The 9,334-nt window shown below is 41.8% G+C and overlaps 1 long non-coding RNA gene across 5 annotated transcripts; it reads right to left on the bottom strand.

Moving 5' to 3' along the window:
* Positions 1 to 1,992: 1,992 nt before the first annotated feature.
* Positions 1,993 to 8,601, bottom strand: LOC119295652. 5 transcript variants are annotated; one of them, XR_005144141.1, is made up of 5 exons: positions 7,940 to 8,601; positions 7,734 to 7,838; positions 7,315 to 7,424; positions 4,166 to 6,820; positions 1,993 to 2,850 (listed from the first exon to the last, which is right to left on the bottom strand). It is a non-coding gene; the product is annotated as an uncharacterized LOC119295652 (long non-coding RNA). The 5 variants fall into 5 exon arrangements; XR_005144142.1 differs by lacking the exon at positions 1,993 to 2,850 and having other exon boundaries at positions 3,036 to 5,018; positions 5,127 to 6,820; positions 7,940 to 8,600; XR_005144139.1 differs by lacking the exon at positions 1,993 to 2,850 and having other exon boundaries at positions 3,036 to 6,372; positions 6,765 to 6,820; positions 7,224 to 7,424; positions 7,940 to 8,596.
* Positions 8,602 to 9,334: the final 733 nt, after the last annotated feature.

Below are 9,334 nucleotides of genomic sequence, written 5' to 3'. Positions count from 1 at the left end.
CGATAGACAATTGCTTAGCCGTGTGCGGCGCCCCCTCCACTGTTTACACCCCCAGTCATATTTTCGTAGTGCTTAGGCGAAGCCCTGCGGAGATCACTTCACCATCACCGTCACCACGACGTCGTGCTACCAGAACTCATCCACTACTTTGCCTATCTTGATAGATCAAGAAGGCGAGGATGTCATCGAGCTGAACATGTGCAGAACTCGGAGGTGTCGTACGTTCGGTACTCGATCGGTTGGATCGCGTAGAAAGTTCGACTACATCAACCGCATTGTGAAACACTTCCGCTTACGGTCTACGAGGGTACGTAGACACACTCTCCCCCTCGTTGCTATGCATCTCCATGGATACATCATTGCGTGTGCGTAGAGAAAAAAATTGTTTTCCATGCAATGTTACCCAAAGTCTACCAGTTAGTAGTTACTGGTGCACTCTGACTTTGCAAAACTCGTGGAAGTAATGAAGAGAGGGATCAGAGCCTCTTCGTGGATGGAATGAAGATATCATAGGAACTGGGACCCAGTTGTCGATGACTACTTTGACATTTGTAACACTTTTGGTGATGTTAGTGTTGAGCATTGTGCATGTGAAACTAATCATGTGGCTCATGACCTAGCTAGTAGGGCTACGGTTCATCCTCTTCGTGTGCGGATGGAAAATCTTCCTTCGTTTATTCTTAGCTTGATAGTGAACCATGTGTCTATTTTTTAGATGAAATAAAGCTTCCGAAAAAACTCTATTTCATGACACCTTGGACCTAAGAAGGTGTGCTCACCTACTCGACTTGCCATTTGGGACTATTAGAGGAAGAACAACACAACATATCATCAAAACATTGAATGGTGATCAACTTCACATGATTACTAATAATGAGACTTCTCCCATGTCCTCAAGAACAAATTGAAATACTCACAAATCATAATTGTGTTGATGATCAGAGGATATAAATGTGTGTTCAAAATACAAGACATATAATCTTCGACCAAGTAAACCAACTAGCATCAACTACACGATGCAATCAACACTACTAGAAAACCCAGATACCAATCTGAGATTGGACACAAAGATTGAACACAAGAGATGAACTAGGGTTTGGAGATGAGATTGTGTTGATGAAGATGAGTCCTCCCCCGATGAGAGGAGCGTTGGTAATGACGATGGCTTCGATTTCCCCCTCCGGAGGGAAGTTTCCCTGGCGGAATCGCTCCATCGGAGAGCAAAAGTGCCCCTACCCAAGTTCTGCCTTGAGAATGTGGCGACTAGTCTCCAAAGTCCTCTCTTGAATTGTTTTCCAGGGAAGATGGCTTCATATCAGAAAAGATCAGCATCGGTTGACCTCCATCGGCCCCACAAGCCTACCCGACGCGCCCCTAGGGGGGCGCCCCGGGGCTTGTGGGCCCTGGGTGGCTCCCCTCTGGTAATTTTCTCTACTTATTTTATATACTAGTTGACCCGTTGCGCCAAATGGCGCAGAGACCTGCTGAAGACATGTTGTCGATGAAAATAGTTTCATGCTGCAAGAACCTTCAACTAAATCATGCTATTTTTTAAACATGTTTATTACGTTGTTAAATAATAGTCTGGGAAAAGGGAAACTTTGCATGGTATGCATATGTTCAGTTTGAAAATATGGGCACTATGATGAGAGAGTAAAGTTGGCATGGTTGTATTTTTTTAGCAAGTTTGGAAACATGGTTATCATGATGAGAAATCTGGCCATGCATATTTTTCCTGCAAAAAAAGAGGGGAAAAGATAAAAAACCTAAGAAAAAACATGTCTTTGTTGCGCATATACGGAGATATAGGGATCAGGAGGTATTAGGATAGCCCATATGTTATTTAGCCCAACCCACATAGAGCGATGCCCGTGGCCCGTAAAGACTTGAATATGAAGCGGCGGGGGGCGGAGCTAGCGAAGACTGTCTATCCCTTTCCTTTCTTTCTCAGTTTGTCAGCTGAGTAACAAAATGGCGCAGAGAGCAATCTGAACATATACACATATCCTAGGTGCGAAGAGTATCTTAACCACGGCTCTGGTTTTAGCTGAAACTTGCTTTTTTAGATATAGCAGTACATAAAAACACAATGAACATCTGAATAAGAATTTATTCTTCTGAAATTAATATGGCATGGGACAGAAAAAAATCCTATACGACCGGGTCATACGGACCCGATCGTGAGACCCACTCTAGCGCTCGCCAACTGCCCGTCCGAATCTTAATGCAACAGGCGTCTCCTTCCCCGCTTCCCTGTTTCACTCCTTATCTCCTCCAATGCCCCCAAAATCCAGCCACTGGTCATGCCATTCTCGCCACCGCCTGACGGCACGGCGGCGGCCGTGCGGCACGTCGTCCCTGATGTACCACCACGGGCTACCCATCCATCTGCTCCGTCACGCACAAAGTCAGCCATGGCGACGAACTGCACGACACCTCGGAGCTGGCACAACAGCTATCCATCGGGCATCCTGGTGACGCTGCGTAGTCGGCCATGGAAACAAACTCCAGCCCATCCATCACGCGATTGATCCCCTTTATTGTTGAGGGCATGGATGTGAAGATCAATGTGTGATGTATAGGTCCAGCAATAAGTTTTGTAACAGCCTGTGTGGTATCTTTCTCTACTACTTCTTTCAACCATCATGGATAGGTGAGGCCCTGAGGGTTTTCAGTAACAAAAATGTGAACTGTTGTGGTCCAGAACTGAACCATGTATATTGGCATAAGGGTATTGATCGGCCTCAAATCCTTTGTTGGCTGGGTGCCACTCTGTCGCTGCCATTTACTTGTTGGAACATAAAAATGACTATATCCTTTTGTTCTGTAACTATATGCTTGCTTTGTTACCTGACAATTGGCCAACATGTATTGTCAAACTTTTATGAATTTGTCTCTAACAAGCCTGGAATGTTCACGCCAAATTGTTGACAATATACCAGGGAAATTGCAAAGAAAATAGTGGACAACAACAAATGTCACAACTCATTTATCCCAAGAGTATACAGTAGGCCACATCTTATAGGGGAACAAAATTCAGAAGAAAAATAAACATGAACTGCCTTTTTTCAGTTTTTTACAGCACATACCAACAAATGTCACAACTCATTTTACAGCACACACCAACAAGATGATCCGAAATGACTGAATATGTTGCCAATACAACGGTGTCATTTAGAGCTCTTGAATGAATAAAAGGCCATCATTCTCACGCACTTTTACCTAGTACTCCCTCCGTCCAGAAAAACTTGTCTCAAGCTTATCTTTCAAATGGATGTATCTAGCACTAACTTGGTGCTAGATACATGTATGAGGGACAAGTTTTTTCAGACGGAGGGAGTAAGTCGAAAGCATATACAGAGTATGAAGAGGTGATACAGATTACACAACAAATAGTAGTTTTAGATATTTAGAAGGCCGTCCAGTTTTGCATAGTATGTAAATGGGATCAGTATGCTTTCACCTATGCAGAACTGGACGGCGTACTACTTATTTCAGAGTCAACACATATTTCGATCTCTAAAAGAAACCTGACATGAATCATCTGCTACTCTAGAAATCAAATTTATCATGGCTAACCAACATGGAATGATGAATAACAAACCATCACTAATGTGTGGCATCTGAATTTCTGGCTATACTAACATGTAAATATTTGGCAGATATAGACAATAGTGCCAACCATAAAGTATTATTTGCAAAAGCAAGGAAGGTTTGGAAGAGACAGTCAAATGGTTGTAGCTAAATTTCATACCATATGTTTTGGAAGAGACAGTAGTATATTTGTCAGCAACCTCAGAAAAAGGCAGCTAGACACGCTTCCAAACATCTAAATCAGGGTTCAGACAACGGTGATTGGCATAATCACCAGAATGCTGAATGGGGGCTTAAACTGAGAAAAATATGTACAGGATGTACGCAAGGTTTGGCCAAATATTGTGACAGTTTATAATAGAGAACATAACACAAATGACCATAGTCTGTAGAACACTAATAAACCACAATGTACTACAAAATAAATTTTCATAGTTCTCATCATAAATACGAGTGTAGACTAATGTTTGGTGCCAACAAATTCCAATTATTAATTAGGTGAAACAAACATAACCCTAAAAGGGACTGAGTGCTTGAAAGGATTAGATGAACTTTTAGGAGTTGTACAAACCTCAATCTTTTTGGACCCCAATATCACATCTAACTGAATCCGATCATGTCCAGCAATCAAGGTGTGATCACCTTCAACATAAACAACTTGTCGTTGTTCCCGAGTTACATATGCTCTAATGACCCTAAGATCCCCGATTCATCATTTCAAATATCAGATGTTCTGTCAACCGAGGTACAAATCACAAATAGATCAACTCACCAACCAATGAATACAATCTTCTCCAAGAAAATAAAAGTTTGTAGCAGCAAGGCTTAATTTAAATCTTTACCAATAAGGCAATACAAGTTATAGGCCAAACAGAGAATAAAAGGTTCGAAACAGAGAAGCAGAACTTGACATCCTTGACCTGAACATCATAAATCACAAAATCCGAAAAATACAACGTGTTTAAATTTGCTTTTAACCCAAAGTTTTTCTTCCCATGACTCTGAAGGAGGTCCACATGTTGTTATCTACACAAATAAAATTACTGGCCCAATTTAAAAGAGACCATCAGAAAATACCATGTTTATATCTTCCTATGTCATTACACTATTTGTGAAGAATAACAAGGTTAAATATTGTTTACAACCACAAATTTTGAGTGCTTACTGCTTAGAGCACGCACAAAATTTGGAGATTCATATTCCATAGATAACAAAAAGGTCACTCGATTAGCCTATAAGTACATGACACGTCACATTCTAAATGAAGTTTCTCAGCCGCTAGTGGTTAGATCATCAACTCGCCTCGACAACTCAAAAAGTAGTCTTTGTTGTAACAATCAAAAAACTTGCAGGGGAACATCTTTCCATATTGAAGCAACATCCTTGAAAGGCTTTAGTTATTAGCAGGATTTGAGTAAAGAATCCTGTTTTAATACAAGACAGTGCAAAAATGAGAAAGGTAAACAAACATGAAGCATGGAAATTGATATTAACCAAAACATGGAGAATAAAGAACATTGTATTCCACCAACAGATACAAGGACGAAGCACTCGTAGGAAGGAGAAAACAAATAAATATTGAGCATTTGTTTGCCGGGCAAAAGATTGGAGGCAGCAACAGCCCAACAAAAAAACCATTAGTTTATTAATTATGGGTACATGGCTGAGAACATATGAATAATATCTCTCACCAAAAAAATATGTATTAGTCAGGTCCACCAACTGACCAAAAATGGGAGCATGTTGTTTCACTTACATATATTCATAGAAACATTTGTTTTGTGTGCTCAGTAGGCAAAAGATAAGCAACATACATGTCTCTTGAAGCTACAATGCCAACAATCTGTTATGAAATCAGCAACATATGAGATAAGGTTCCTGAAATTGATGATATAATATGGAACCATCTTGAGTAATAGGTAGCCAGCCACACCGTAACCAAAATTATTAGCAAGCAAAAGCCGCATTTTGATTTTGATGCAAGCAGACAAAATAAATATTACAGTTTAGACAAAGTAAATATGCTCCATGTACTACCTTGTAAACAAGAACATAATGCTTTCTGTGCATCCACATATACTCGCTAAAACACAAAGAGAACAGTGATTGTTCCTCTACTGTCTGTATGTGTCCACGTTCACTTATTAGAAAAATGGAGAACACTAATTGAACCTAAGAAACATGAGCAAAAAATGGATCTGGTAGAACGTAACACCAACACTAACTCCTGATATGTCAAGAATCAAGAATCTCAAATAAATCCACAGGAGTGGAAATATAAATAAGCTTCAGGTACTACCCATGTAAACCAGAATGGAAACTACCATATAAATCTTCTGTGCATCAATATTTACTTGTTAAAAAAACAATGAACACTTCATGGGCATCCACGTATGCTCAGTAAAAAAATAGAGCCTAAAAGAAGTCAAATGATACATCTTCTACAACATTAACACATGGGTGACAACATCAAGAAAACAATGATGGTGTGTAGAGGTGAAAGGCAGGCGAACACAAAATTCATCCCAGAATGAATAAGTCAAATGGAAGTAAATAAATCCAGATATCTCGATTCAATAACTACATCAAGTATTACTATAGGACAATATATGCCAAGAACGACTCACAAACACTTGCCGGTGAAATTCCTATTGCTTTAATCAGTATTGAATTGTGACTGAATTTGGTGCGAATTCAAAGACAACGTTATGAAGAATCCATTTCAGGCAGCATACGGAAAGTGTTTTCCAAAGCAAAAAATCGTCAATAAACATTGCCCTGAAGAAAGCAACATGAAAAGGTCAGTCCTTATATATGCTCTTCTTCCAATCTATTTCACATTGTTCGGTAAAGATTAAATTTTATACCAGAAAATCAAAACCAGAGAGGCTCTTGATGCCATCGCAGGACCTCTGAATTCCGATAACCATACACCCATATGTTTACTTTATAACAAAACAAAGTGTGCAAGCCATTTACATGAATATCGGTAACAGAATACATCCAAACAACTTGTTCCATCTTGAATAAAAAAAGTGTCTACCAAATGTTTGCGCAACCAGACCATTTTTCTAATACATTTAGACAATATATGCATAACTCATATTTACATTAGCACAAATCATAACATCAAAATGAACCGTGTTCACATGAGAGAGAGAGAGAGTCACCTTGTTCTTCACTAAATTCTTCTAATGGATTCTTCTGTTCCTCTCCTCTCTCAGATCTGAGAAATTGTGGCATTTAGATAAATTGGATATCAGGGAATCAAAACCGAGAAAGGATGCAGAATAGGTAACAACAATAAGGCGAAGGTGTCGCAGTTGTGCGAGACGCCGAGATTCTATCTGTTTGTTCATATTTAAGAATCAGTTTTTTATCTGTCTCACTTCATGAACTAATAACTGGATATACACTCTAAATGCAATACTTTTTTGTTTGTGTGAATGACTTAGTTAATATTCATTCATCATTCTATACAATTTTGTTGCAACTGAAATATATGTATTTCTAACTATCGGAATGCTTAGACTTTCCTGTCAACATATATATATCACCAAACAACAAGTTAGATGCTTGTAGAAAACACACACGAATCACAAGATATCTTGTAACACAGTATAGAATACCTTATGGTTCCGGGCAATACTGACCCTCTTCTTAATAACCCCAAGAGATTAGATATTTATTTAGGAATAAATGAAGAACAAGCAGGTTCACCTCTTCCCCTTCCTCCTCTGGAAGCAAACTGGGGATGCATTGCTCCATGCAGGGTTCAGCAAGGAAGTCTACAACTAATCTCAGCATGATAGATCCATCCCATACAATGCCTGAAATCAGCAAACACCAGGATGGTGACTAGAACTCTGAATTTACACACAGATTAAGGAGAAACACACACAAAGCTTCGATACAAAGTTCAGTTAGGGTCCTCTCTGAGGAAAAGGTAGCCCCTCCTTACCGTCATCCTTCTAGAAAGTGCATAAACTGGGACTTATAATTAAGAAATTGCCACACATCAGTAAGCACGCACACATCACACATGCTGCAAGTAAGGCATAACCGCGAGAGCAGAGACGATATGTCACGTGGTGACCTGCACACCTCATGTGGAGTATGGAGAGGAGGGAGAGGCCTACCTGGCTGGTGTCGCTCTTCCAGGGCTTGTAATGCAATTGAAGGATGTCTATAAATTGTACGTTCAAATTCATATGGGCATTACTAACTAATCTTCCTCCATATGTCTGCAAGTATCCGTGCAGAAAAAAAGCATCTCCAAGTTACACAGATCTGATTCAAGCTCCACACAAATGCTAAACAAAATAAAATCAGGAGGAAACTTCACCTGGCGCTTGACTTGATCTGGACATGGTGGCACCATTTCTGGAGAGAAGCACTTGGGGACGTCAGTGACAACGCAGGACAGCGGCGGTGCAGGGAGAGGAGAGGCCAGCGCCGCTGCTCCTCTCATTCCTTCTCTCCTGCAGGGACGGATCCATGGGGTCGCTCTGCCTGGAGGTTCCCGCCGCCGCCGGAGAACCTCGCCTCTGTGCCCGCACGCCATCCATCGAGATGGGTGAGATGCGGGAGGAGGGGTGCAATCGACGTGGGAGGATGGAGGAAGCGAGCCTGGAGGCGGCTTGGGGACCGGAGCGCTGCAGCTAATTCGACCCGCATGCGCCGACTGGATCTCCGGCCTCGCTGCTCCCCCACGTCCGGAGGAGCTCGTTGTCACCTCGCATCGATCGATCCACCGTTGGGGCGCCCGGATCTCCTCTTCCTCATCCAGATCCTGGTCTGCTGCTTCACACCATGGACGGGCGTGCCTCCTGAAGAGGCCATGGCGGCAGCGGGGACGCGGTATGGCAGGTGGAGAGGAGGCGGCCGACGCGTTTGGGGAGGAAGGGAGGGAGAGGGGAGGCGGCTGCGTCGATTTGGGAGCACTGGAAAGGGTAGGGTTTGTGCGGGGCGGTGACCAACGGGTGTTGCTCTCGCACGATCTCCCGCAATCAGCGCGATGTGCACGCGGCGTGCAGGGACACGGTGTGCACGCACCACGAAACGGTTGACCCAGCCAACCAGCACATCGCATGAGCCCACACGTCATTGGCCAGTGCGAGGTTACCACGCGGTGAAAACGAGCAGCGCAACCATCCGACGTTCCAGATCACGTAGAAGACTATTTTGACCATCATCCAACGGCCAACGAAGGCTGAAATAGGGGGAGCATCCTGGAGGTGAGTTGGCTAGCCTCTTTTTTGTTTTAAATTTCAAAATAAATATCCTTAAATTTTCTTGCCATTTTGAGCTGTGGAGAATTGCTATCTCTGTGGTAGCTTTTTCATGTCAGATTTCTAGCTGCCGGCAATCCCTCCTCTTTTGGTGCATCTTGCATTAAAGTGCATTAGAATAGCATCATAGTATGGGATATAACTTTAAACTTTATAAATAACAATAGAAAAACATGATGCAAAATGGGCGTATCAATGATTGATGTTGCAAGTACATTTGGTTGTCTTGAACAGATATCAAGACGGTGTTGATCTCAGAACACACCCATCGAAAGATGAACAAGAAGTAATATGGAGATATGATTGGTTGTTGACCTACAAGTCTCGTTACTACTCATCAATGATGTCACATCAATGGGTAGTAAGTGAGTTGTGGATCTTGAATCACTGAGATATCAATTAGGTGAGATATTGATTTTAGTGGGAGCACATTCTAGTTAAACCATCAA

The sequence above is a fragment of the Triticum dicoccoides genome, chromosome 4B (assembly GCF_002162155.2).
Source record: "Triticum dicoccoides isolate Atlit2015 ecotype Zavitan chromosome 4B, WEW_v2.0, whole genome shotgun sequence".
Classification (NCBI taxonomy): Eukaryota; Viridiplantae; Streptophyta; class Magnoliopsida; order Poales; family Poaceae; genus Triticum; species Triticum dicoccoides.
This window is presented reverse-complemented; position numbering and strand designations above follow the sequence as displayed.